Source organism: Mytilus trossulus, chromosome 2 (genome assembly GCF_036588685.1).
Source record: "Mytilus trossulus isolate FHL-02 chromosome 2, PNRI_Mtr1.1.1.hap1, whole genome shotgun sequence".
Lineage (NCBI taxonomy): Eukaryota > Metazoa > Mollusca > Bivalvia > Mytilida > Mytilidae > Mytilus > Mytilus trossulus.
In genome coordinates this window covers 27,467,067-27,480,352 of record NC_086374.1, presented here as the reverse complement: position 1 = coordinate 27,480,352, position 13,286 = coordinate 27,467,067, and the positions used below count along the sequence as shown (strand labels likewise).

The window sequence follows — 13,286 nt, the reverse complement described above, 5'->3', positions numbered from 1 at the left end:
TAAAACATTGGAATGAAAACAATTATATAGAATTTACTTTTCTTTATGCAACAACATTATTTTAAGCTTAACACATAAGTAATGTATAATTCTGATTACCAATTAACTAAGGTAATGAAGTTTTTGTTCTGACCAGTACCTTTTAGTAAACAAATTCTCTGAAAAAAATGTTGACCATATAGTTCCTTAAAGATTCTTTTTGGAAAAAGGACTTTTAAATGTTCAGGTGATGCAATCAAACTGATAGGTTACAACAATCAGGCCCTCCTGAACAAGACTACCTTGAGGCAGTAAACAAACTCATAGGCACTTTCATAACAAAAAAAAAATACTTCAACTTTTATCAAAATAAATGTATTGTAAAGATGAATGTTTGTCAAAGGTATGTCCTAATACCAAGAATAAACTTCAAAGAGAATAAAGAGATCACTGATATGTAGCATGAACAATCTCATGTCTAAAGTCAAGTGTTTGCACTTTTGCTCAAATTTTATCTATTTCACTATTTTTACTTTTAAGAACAAGAATATATATCCTTCATATGAAGATCCATACAGTAAAAAATATTAAAATAGCACACAGACTGCGAAAAAAACCAACACACCATTACTTTCAAAAGTTAATTGGTCATTTCTGGGGTACACCCTCAAGATTTATTAAAACTGAGCTACTCCCATTCAACTTGAAGACAAGAAATATGTGATCCTTAAATGGAGAATAACACAGTTTACATTCTTAATTTATCTAATTTGTCTGCTGGGGCTCCCGAAAGGAGAATAATTCCCATGCCAGTTTCTCTCAATGAATTTCAGATGTGTTTTCTTGCACTGAGTCACCAAAGTATAATTTTTTCAACTTCAGGTCGTCAAAAGTGATGATAATCAAACTTAATTTAAATGGAACCAAAAAGAACCTTTCGATCCTAGATGATTTTCTTTGGCTCTTGTTAAATTGATGAAACCCTGAGCATAGATTATACTTGTAAATGTCAGGCATTTTGACTTAACACTTCAATGAGGGCTTTCAGTATGTGCACTTTTTTTTACTTTTTATACATGTATAAGTTCCTTTTTATTTCAATAAATACGGAGACAGAATGCTGCCTGTAACTCCCATTATCCCCATAATGATTTTCTCTTGGCTTCAGCGCCCCTCTCCAGTAAGTTAAACACTCTATTATCTCAATTGTTATATCAAGTGTTCCCAGTAATAATGTCCTTACATTAACAGAGCAGAAAATTGTATGTATGAATAATGTCATCAAACTCATGTGATTTGCAATTATCGAGTCATCTGCATATTAAACATAGCATTTTATAGAATAAAAGTTCTTCAATATATAAAAGTTTTCATTGTGAAATTCAAAGACCACAGATATTTCAACCTGAGAAAATGAAATGGGATAATATTTTCTAAAGCAATCATTTGTCACTGCCATCTTTATTTAAATAAGCCTGAAGCATGTTTATAATGTTGGTATAAAAGAGATGACTTTGATAGTTAAAAAACATAGCACAAGTAGGTAAAAATACTTATACACCATTTAACTAGATTGGTTTTAAGATAATTATTTGCAGAAAACAGGCAAGCTTTGATGGGATATTCTAATAACATTTTCTTTCATCATGATATTGAACTGCCGTGAACGAGATCTTTTTCCCTAATTATTTCATCTAATTAATAACCACTCAGAGCTTGCTATAATAGCCCACTGTGTGAGAGTTGGTTTTTATTAACACGAAAGTACATGTACATACTTTTAAACAAATTAAAAGCCCAACCTCAAATTCTTGTATGTGATAATATATATGACATTTTTCACAGTTCAACAGATGAATAATACCTGCAGAATATGCAAGTATTGCTGCGGTTTATTTCAACCTTTAAATTATACATGGTGCATAGAGAAAAAAAAACCAGAATAAAACAACATACCTTTTGGAAGAAAAATTAATTCAAAGCTTGAACATCACAATATGAACTACCATGTCATGTGACCTTCTTCAATTTAATAGTGCAATTATCCCTAAAAATGTGGAGAATTTGTTTTCCATTGGACATGAGTGCCGACAGATTAATATCTCATCAAATACTGACAGAGTAATAATACAATGGTTCATTAATATCTGTATAATATAGATAGGAACAATTGTGTATAATCATCCCTGATTTCTTCAAAGTATCATATTGAAAACAGGAGCAAATTGCTTGCGATTCCTATCTGAATACAAGAAAAAAACCTTAATGCAGCTGCCCAATACTATCTCAACATGACAGCCAAATTTGATTCACAGTCAGCGCAGTTCTAAAAGCCTTTATTTTGATATACACTTCTTGGCTGTTTCAAAACAAATTAACACTTTTCAGCTTGAAGCCCCTACTTTTAAAATCACCATTTTGAAAACTGTTATGTGTGTCACCCTGAACAGTTTAATGTAGGGAGAAAAAGCTTGATAAACGAGATAATTTATAACCTTACCATACTGTGCCAAATGAACAAGCTTTCCGCTTATAAACTTATTATTTTGTCAGTTTGGAGTATTCATAAAACCTTTAAAAATTATCAATTTTTGATGAGAAAATCTTTATCCATATCTAAAGATAATGCCTACGTCAAAGGTTTTGTAGAAAATTCTGTATATCAAATGCTTCAGACTACAACCACCAGGCGCCCAAAGTCCTTAGCAAACAATATCTGTATATAGGATATCATAAATTCTTTGACCACTATCCCAGTAATAATGTTATATGGACAGACCTACAGAGTAAACAAATATAAGTCCCTTTATGACTCTTTAAGCTGAAAACTATAATCGCTTGACCTACATATTTTGGTTGTTCAAATTCTCTATCCATAAGCTGATAACCAGGATTTACTCTTTCACAAATCTATTTAACAAAAATGTTTTTGTAACCAAAAAATATGACATAATAAAATGACATATCAGGGATATTGTAACATCAATTTTACACATATAATCAATGTTTTATTTGACTATTACAAAAGTTTGAAAATTATCAGTTATTTATAAACAATTTGGAATTTTACACGGAACATAATTTATATATTTATTAATGTATATGTGCAATTCAAAGGTTGAAATAATAATTTGAAACTTAAATAATTTTTTTCACTGATAAACTGACAGCATCCTAACTAATAGAAAATAAACTTACTGTTTTCTGTTACACCTGTTTGATCACAATTAAATCCTATCCCACATAATACTACCAAGTCAATAGAAATTTGTACAAAATTCTCCCTATTATTGTTTATATAAACCACATTCCTTTAAAGAAAGTTTTAAATGAATTTGTAAAATAAATTACACAACAAATTAACAATCAACCATTCAGCAAGTATCAAACTTACAACTACTGTGACTTTTCATGGGCTAACAGAGAATAATAGGGTGGATGACTGTGATTAACTGATTAATCTGGCTGACACAAAGTAAAGGCAGTGCAGGTCAGTAAATAAGATTATCCTATAAGACATTGTGAAAACAAATTCCTTTTTAAATCGGTGGAAAATTGATCAAAAATACAATTACCTGAGCAAGACAGGTACATAAATTTATCTTGTTTAATTGAGCGGCGAAGGACATATATTTCATATTGGGAGAGGTTCTCTCTGATTCAGAACAAAAATTAAATAAAATCCTATGAATCAATAGTCCCGTCATGACGACAATGAACTTGTGTTTCTCAAAGAACACTCCATTATACAATTTCTATTATCTATATTTAGTTCAATAGTAAATTGTAGTTTCACAAAATTATTTACTTAACCAAGAGAAAGAGACATTCTTCTCAAATAACACTATACTTTACTGAATGGCAATTATTATTTTAATTATGACTAATAATTAAAATGAAGTTTAAATGGGTATGTCTTACAGTGCAATCACCCCAAAATATGTCAATAGTCGGACTGCGGTATCAAACATGAAGTTGTAGAAATGTTTTATTTAAACTCCAATTGAGTATTTAGATGATAATTTTACATCAATACAACTATTTCTAAAACCAAACTTGGTGTACAGTTTGTTTTTAAATAAGTTATAGAAAAAAATTGGGATATTGACCTAAAATATTCCCTAAACATAATTAACCGATTTATGACAATTATTAATTGCCATTTGTGACATTTTTGTGACAATAAACATTAGAAGAAACATATATGTCATTGATAATGGTGTATGTTTAATCATCCCAAGTTGAAGAAGTACCTTTTTTTATTTAGTGAAGGTCATATTAATGTATGCAAAATAATTACATCACTAAGTATTAACCATGCAGATCTTTTAAAAAATTGTTTGTGACTTTTTACACCCTACACTCTTTCAAAAGTACATCAACTCCTGTATTATCTAAAAGCTCTGACTAAATACAATTGCTACTTAAAGAAAAGCAAAATGAATATCATATCAAACGTCAAAATGTTTTCTACATTACAACATTCTAAAAACATTTTTCCTGTTTCCAAACTGTTTTAACCATTAACCTTTACTGTAAAACTGATCTTGTTAATGATGAAAACAGCTCATAGATAATTGCTAATGGCTCAGACTTTGGAAATCTTCAGAAAAAGAAGATAAAAAAGGTCTGATATTTTCCAGAGTTAAAGCAATTGAAGATTGATCGCCTCTCAATATAGACTGGCCATTTAGCTTTTTGGAATAAAAGTTCTCTCTTATTTTAGAATAATTTCAGTTATAAACATAGAACTGTAATAGCAGATCAATGATGCTGTTCTCAACTGCAATGATTTGTTTAGTTTCAGTGACTAACAGGAAATATTGGGAGCTTGGATAAAATTGAATTTGAAAAGTGCTTACTCAAGACATTTATCCTTCTGACATTTTTAGTTGAGTCCAGAATTTAAGATTGTGTAACAGTCCCTTCATGCAGAAAGACAATTTTACAGTATTCTTTCATAACAATGGCTACTTATAGCCTTGAGCTAATCAAAATACCTACCCCTATCTGTACTAATTATACTTTTATTAAATCTAGTTAAAATTGAATTGGTGGCAATAAATGTAAGAAAATTATCTCTACAAAGCTGTAAAACTGTGGCAAAAATCCAAACTTTATATATTCTGTGCTGAGTTTGTTTTTAAACCAATTACTTCTAAACTTAAAAGATTAATGAGTCCTTAAGAGCAAGTTTATATCATTGCAGGCTCTGTTTTGTCATAAGAATGCACCTGATTTGTACAAATAAATGATAAAACCAGAGTTTTATTGCCTCCTTAGTATTGTTAGTACATATTGCAGAGCTGGTTAAAACATGTATAAAGTATAAATGGACCACCTACTCTGGACTCCCGAAAAAAACACATGCACAAACAAAGACAAACATCACCTAATACAAAACTGAATCTTCTGTCATCAAAAGCTTCTATTATATCATACATTAAAAGACTGCCTTTATAATTGACTTAGAAAGTACTTTGGGTACATATATCACTTAAATTAGGCCATAAAGCGGAATTTATGGCAGCCATCCTGACTGTCCAAAAGACCCAATTTATTTCAAACACTGGAATTATATAACCATGATTTACAAATAACAGTTATTAAATTTCGTGGCGGGAGGACTGAGAGCTCAATATTTACCCAAAGATTTTCAATCTTTAATGGATTATTCTGTTGATAAACCATTATAGCTTTCATAGATATTGTTATGCCATGTATATATCCAAAGACTTTACTTTGTCAAATTTTAAAAGTTCTAAATAATATGTGCTTTACATATACTAGCTGTGATAAATAATTTTATAAACCAATGCAAAATGACGATATCAGGGTGACCCCTTTCTTAAATGTTTGCATAGATTTATAAAGCATTACATTTAATCATAATGACTTATTATGCGAATATTACAAAATAAAACATAAATACCCATTTAAGTCTACTTTATTCCTTCACAGTTTTGGAATCATTGCATACCAGGGTTTGAGAGATGTGAAAACATAATAGGAGATACCTGCCTGACCATAAAATATTTCTTGATAACAACGAAATGCTAACACATCAAATTTGAAATCGTCAAACAGACATAGCAATAAAATAGCCTCTATACTAGGGGCATAAAACTTTTAAATTCCCTAACAATGTATGTTTATAAAGTTAATAGACACATAAAAATGTCTAAGTAGCCAAGTTATTTTGTGAAGATCACTTAAGGTGTCTCCAGTCTAAAGGTTTAATTTTCAGCAACATACTTTCAAACACGTTTTAAAAGTGTATATACATTTTTTCATTTTTTTTGGAATTCAAACAAGTGCTGAACATCTTCACAAGTTTTCATCACCGTTCTTTGATTAACAAAAAGTTAGAAATTTCATCAAAACTAAATTCAGTGCATTGACCCCATTTTCTGATATGTCACATGTGGATCTGGTGAATCTTTTCAAGGAGTCACAATCAGGTGACCTTTCACTTAAGTTAAAATTAGATTCATTAAATAGCATGGTCAGTGTAACTTAAATGAAATAGTTAGATATTTCTGTACATACTAGTTCATGTGTACTACCATATCAAACAGATATAGTCTTACATGAACCAAGGCTTCTAATTCTTAAAGACATCAACAATCGTTTCAAGATGGAAATCATCGAAGAGTTGATAAAATGCAAATGTTTCAAGATAGAGTCTTTGCTACAATGCATAACATGTATAAAATTATGAAAAAAATAATATTTATGTAGATAAAAACTCAAACCAATCTATAATTGGATGTTTGAAATCATATGATCTCTGATTGGCGAGGACTGGAAATATCATGGAGGCTTACATAAAAACTCTTAACATAAACAAGTTACCTTGTCAAAGGTGTTCTGATTAATTAATCACTTCAAATTAAGTCAATATTTACAAAACTATTGAAACTTGTTGGTGACATTTTGAATGACCAAACATAGGATGTTTAAACATGACCGATACAAACACATATGAACTTTACAATTTCAATCAAAAATGAAACAAGAAAGAAAAATATTCGTTCGTACAAATGAGTAAAAAAACTTTACCTTGTAATAACTTTAAATCCAATGTGTTTAAATTTGTAAGAAGCAAAGAAAATCTCATCTTTAAAAAAATCTGTTCCATGTTTTATTTTCCTTACATTCAGTTGCATTTATAAACTTTAAAAAAAATTAAATTAAATCTTTCTAAACAAGTTTGTCTTACTCTTTTTTTGTTTATCACTTTTTAATTGTGTAATGACTTACTTTTAAACTAAGAAATAAAGCACTTCACCCGACAAAAACCATGTAACTCCTGAATGACTGTAGATATGATAGGTATTTACTATACAGGTACGCTCGTTTACACAAGTATAGAGATATATACCCCCTAACAGGTGAAATGTGACATATTATACCTTCTAGTCAAAGACATGCCCACACAAATATATCTACAAAATTGACATTAAATATCAGCCTTTAATTATAGGAGGCAGAAATTTAAAAACCAATTTTTAAACTCATGTCATAAGTTAAAAACTTTTTCTGCCATTTTTATTTATTTTGCCAATAAAAATCAATTTTTTGTTGAAAGATAAATCACTTCAGCTGGTAGCAAACCTGGTTATTAAAAGGTGTGTCTTGTAGATTTAGGTTAATGCTTTTTGGATAAAGTACAGATTATAAATTATTTATCCAACAGACCTTGATCGATCTCATTTAATTTGCAAATGATTTGTGTCCTTTTTTTAAAAACAGATGATAAAAGAGAAGTGTTCCTTTATTTACTCCCTCTTCCCCAAAACATTATTTTGGGCCTAGATATTCCCCCCCCCCCCCCTAGATATTTCCCCTTCTCCAATGCAAATCAATGCATTATCTCTGTAAAAAAACTAAGTACTTATGGTATATCAATCAATTTAAGAACATCTCCAGATAATAAACATTATAACCCCAAAACGGTGTCCTTTAGAGTTTATCAAACTTTGCCAAAAGCAACAAATTAACATTTACTGATTTTTAATGAATTTTTGTTTGCAATGTTACAAAAAAATGGTTTAAGTATAAACGTTGTGCTTATGATCGATAACAGAAAATCATCTTAATTTTTTCGTAAAGAGTTACTATACAACTTCCATCGACTTCAGTAAACAAATTCTTAATCTAAATATGATTTCACATAATATGAATGCTGTTCATTAAAGAATTCTGTAGTTCATTAATTAAAATTCTTACTTTTATCAGAACAATAAAGATAGCAAGAAATAAATTAGCAACACCTACCCACTGGTGAAAAAATGATGTCCTCCAGATTTACTCTAAATGTGAACCTAATCAATGAGTTGCCATCTCTTCCCTCCTATTGATGAAATGTATTATTTGATGATATGAACATGATGTTAGTAACAATGATAAAACATTGTCTGTCTGAACGTGTTAGATACTACATTCCCAACTCTCTTTTACCTTCCAAAGAGGTGATGTTATAACTCACATTCCAAGGTAAACATCGCTAATTGTTTCCTCAATGTTTGTTCGTAAATCGATTTACCGACATATGCCTCTATCCATTGATACAGCAATAATACAGTAATGATATAATAATATGCCTTTGTACAGAGAATAAAAAATACTGTTACTTATATCGTTTGGCATTGATCAATCTATAATGGTCTTCATCATTCTGCAAGGGATATGTTTTATCAAAAATATCCTTAAAATGATTTCAAAATTGTTCACCTTTCCTTAGACTGGTTTAATTATTAAGGAAGCTTAAGAAGTAAGGGGCGTATTTTATGAGATCAAAATAATAACTTGCAGTTAATTGCCACTCAATAATGAAAATTACAAAGTTAATGAATAGTATATACTTCTGTGCAAACTTCTGATAATAATTATTATAATGTACCAGCGTCTTTAGATATTAGCCAAGAATTAATAGAATATTGACTTCTATAGAAACTTTATGTACTGATGCTCCCAATGAAAGATTTTGGATCTGAATTTATATCTTACAGAATATTCAAATAGAATGAGTTTTAAATGTAAATTTTCACAGATTTCAATAAATATGACTTCTGATAGACGCTAGTCTATAAAGAAGCCTTTTATATTACCATGCATATAAGATCAGAAATACAAATTGTGTTTCCGTGTATCCCTATAATCCCATTGCACAATATCAATATTCAAGTCATTAATTTCTTTGCTATCTTTTGAAAATATAAACTAAATGGATACATTAAAATGGTTATCTATGAAAACCAGGCTCCCCAAACTGAATGGAAATGACATGAATGATGTATACATCACTTGATCACTATGATAAACAAAACAGCAGGTTCCCTAGTCTATAGTAACGCTCTTTGTATACAACAGTACACAGGGTTGTTTAGACAGAAGATGATTTATTGCCTACACTCTCTAAAGGATGCTTACTGTCCTAGGTATACAGAACCTCTCATGAAGTATACTAATACATATGGCCTCTACTTAAACCTTAAGAAGGGGGATCTGGCAGTATAAAATATTAGCTGCTCAAGTGAAGGCTGAGCACTTCTCTGTCCTAAATCTTTTTCCGTGCATAACAACTTTTTTTTATAGGTTTTTTGGTTATTTCTGAAAACACAAAAAGCATTTTGAAGGTCCCCAAAGTACCTGAAATGATTGCATAAACAGAAAACTTTAGTCAAGGACTTTAATAAAAACAGCAGATTTTTATGATGTTAATAGCCATTGCATAAACAATTTTTTGCTCAAGGTTGAAAAAATCCACTGTTAGCTAATTGACCAACACAGCTAGACTTCAACTGTGATCGTGTAAACCAGTGAATATAAGTTTTTCATACCAACACGACCTTAACATCAGTGAGACAGCAACTAAACAATACACCCGTACAATATCATCAAACATTTGTTTCTGCCTCTATAAACTGACTTAGGTCATACTTTCTATCACTCTGTAAGTGTATATAATACTCCATGGTCTTCACACAGAAAAATATTCCTACAAGGCAACAAAGGGTCTTTGTCTTGGACAATTATACCAATGACTGAAGTTGCAAATCTCAACTCTGCATCTTTCCTGCATGTCAACCGCAATTGTTACAAAAATGATTACCCATTTTGATTATAAACTACAGACTCTTTGTCTAACGATTGATAGAAAATGGATATTTATCCATGATTCTCTATTTATACAATCATTATAACTCACCAATTTGCATTCAATATCTGAAGTAAGAGACACGGTGGTATCAGGGACAATTGCTGGTTATAAAAGAATTGGCTTTTTCTCTATAGAATTGAGCGGCTGTACCGCATCAGTACTAATAACATCAATAAAGTCTTTGATTAAATACCAGTCTACATAATGACACCTTCAGTCAGAGTCCCAAGTCCCAAACACTATAAAAATGCCCTATTTATATTAACCTTAGCGAGTGTACAAGCAGATTATGATGATGAAGCTGAACATTTGAGAGAAAATTACATCAGAAAATTATCAGAACTAAGATTATCATGATTATGATGATGTGAATATTGATTGAGACAATTATAAGTTATAAAATATAATATAATATAAATACTAAAACCTTCAATTAAAATAATTGTCCTACTCTTAATGATGAAAATCAGAAAGAAGTCCTTGTAAGTCTAGACTTGTATTAGAATGTCATGCACATGCTGGATGTTGACCTTTGACCTTAGTTTGTTAGGACAGTCGTTAGTTACTGCTGTGAAATCACATAAAGCCTGTTAAATGTCCATCTGTCCATGTGGTCATACAATAACCTAATGTTAAGATTAATGGACAGTTTTATTGAATGCTGACTTACTGTCCTTAAATAAGAAGGTCAATGCCTCTAAACTATTCACCATAAGTTGGCTCTATTTGACCTGTTGGTTTCTGTTGTTCAACATCAATTCTATAATGAGGAAACCTCTAAGATTGAGCATACAGCAGTCATGAATTATGGTATTCAAAGGAAAACGAGGATATTTCGTTGACAGTCCCTCCCAGTCATTCAGTCATGGAAAACTAAGCTGATTGTTAAAAATAAAGTTTGAAACTGTGGATGCCAGGTGAGCCCTGCATAGACCAAAAGGAAGCCTAAAACTAATACAATCCAACTACTCAAGATTCAATTCTTTCATGTTGGTGTGAAATATTTTCCCATGAACTCATTGTACTGTCAATTCTACATCTAGATCCCCTAACATCAATGAGTATTACTTGTCTATCATACTGTCACAACTACATTGCTTTGGTCAGTAAGAGGCAACAGAAAGGGTAAACAAAATTACAAGAAAAAGGTTTATATTTACTTCAAAAGGTATTCAAACAAGAAAATGAGCCAAGAGGCATATAAAATATGAAGCCATAAAATATCAAGTAAAAGCAACAAAATGCTCTCAATTTAGCTAAAATCGTGTACCAAACACCCTATCACTCCCCACATGTGGACAACACACACACAGACAGTCATTTGACACCTATATCACAGCAAAAAACAAGTAGAAGCACCTGTAGTGGTCAAGATAAAAGCAGGAATATAAAGATAATACCTGTTGTTTTTATATTTTCTTAGGTTTATGTTTCAGGAAGTAGAGATAATTATCATGGTGGTATCTTTACACAAGGAAGCAGCAGTGAAGAGTGATAGGACTGTTGTATTTCCTCTAACTGATTCGTACTTTTGATCTTTAAAAGATCTGTTTATTATACTTTCAGGGTATTAAATCTTTAGTCTGGAAAAGGTGCATACCATCAGCATTTAATGTATAAATGATATGTTTTGTCATAATGAAATCGGTTGATGAGTTTAAGACTCTTATACAATTGATTATTCAATACTATAATGATCGAAGAAGTCATAAGGAGATGAACTTTGTACCTAGAATTTGTATTGAAGCAATTTTTCTTTAAACTATAATGACCTCATCCAAAATCTTCATCTATATACTTGTAAGTAACTTGTCATTTCTCCATCTTATGGGTCCTTGTGATTCATCTCACAAGTGTTTTATTTATTATACAGTGTAACCTTGATGACATAAACACTATATGTTGAATACAGTTTTTATAACTATGGAACAAGCCCATCTCTTATAAAGCTCCTTCCCAAATTCTTCACATCTAATATCTCAAATAAAATAAAACTGGTCTGACATGTTAAAGTACACATTAGTAGCAACCTCTTATTTCACTTCTAAGATTAATCAAAAGATTATGTAACAACTGCAGAAGTTGTGTTTTTTTAATAATCATGTGTGTTTTTGTTTGAAGGATCTTGACTGGTGGTTAATATAAAACAATTACAGTAACAGACACACAAACAAGATGGAAGATAAAAAGGATTGCAGTGACCAATCATTCCAAATACTGAACAAGACTACTAGACAAATGGCAATGGTGACATTTGAAAACTTATTAAAACAGTAAATGTATTCTCTCTTTAAAAAAACAGTGTGCAATGATAATATGAGACATTTAAGCTGGTAAAGTAACTTTCTCCCAGACATATAAAATTTCCTAGAATATCCTAAAAAAGATTTAGAGAAATCAGACGACCCTTCCCATGGGTCATTACTTCATGAACTGTTAACAGCAGACCTCAAAGGAATACTGCTATTAACTCCTTCCTGTTATGTTCTCAATCTCTCAGAGTCAAGGTCAAATTCTTTTATATTTTCTCTTCAATTCTATGAATCATCCTAAAAATTACAAGTTTTATATTTTTTCTTGAAAATATCAGAATATCTTAATTAACTGATAAGAAAACCACAAGGAAAGATCACAAATGTATTTATAGAGAGGAATGATTCAATTGATAGAGGCAGCTGACACTAAAGGAACTCTGAAATGACCTAAATACTATACTTTAGTGAATAAAAAGGACACCACACCCAAAAATATTAGCTTTTCAAACTCATTTCAGGAACAAGATACAAAAGTGAAATAGGATTTCTTCAGTAAGACATGAAACAATGCTACTTTGTAAAAAAAATTTCACCATGACTATAAGAAATCTAGGGCATCAGGCGACCTCAATTTTTTGAGACTTTTTTCTAATACAATTAAGCCATCTTTAAAAAAAGATTTTACTGAAATGTTTTACTTAAAAAATAACACAATTTGTGTTAAATATTTAGATACCTATTGAACAACCAAAATACTTAAGTCATAACAGAAAATAACCCAAAAAATATTGGACAATCCCCAGGATAAATTTATTCTAATATACTATATAGAAAGTTTTATCAAGTACTTTCTGCTTTGAACTACAGGAAAAGGAAATACTCGATCA

General features: G+C 30.6%; 1 protein-coding gene across 10 annotated transcripts in view; it reads right to left on the bottom strand.

Annotated features, from left to right (window-relative positions):
* Nucleotides 1-13,286, bottom strand: part of LOC134706887 (RNA-binding motif, single-stranded-interacting protein 1-like) — a 144,501-nt gene that overhangs the window by 29,190 nt on the left and 102,025 nt on the right. The gene's annotated exons all lie outside the window — the stretch shown is intronic.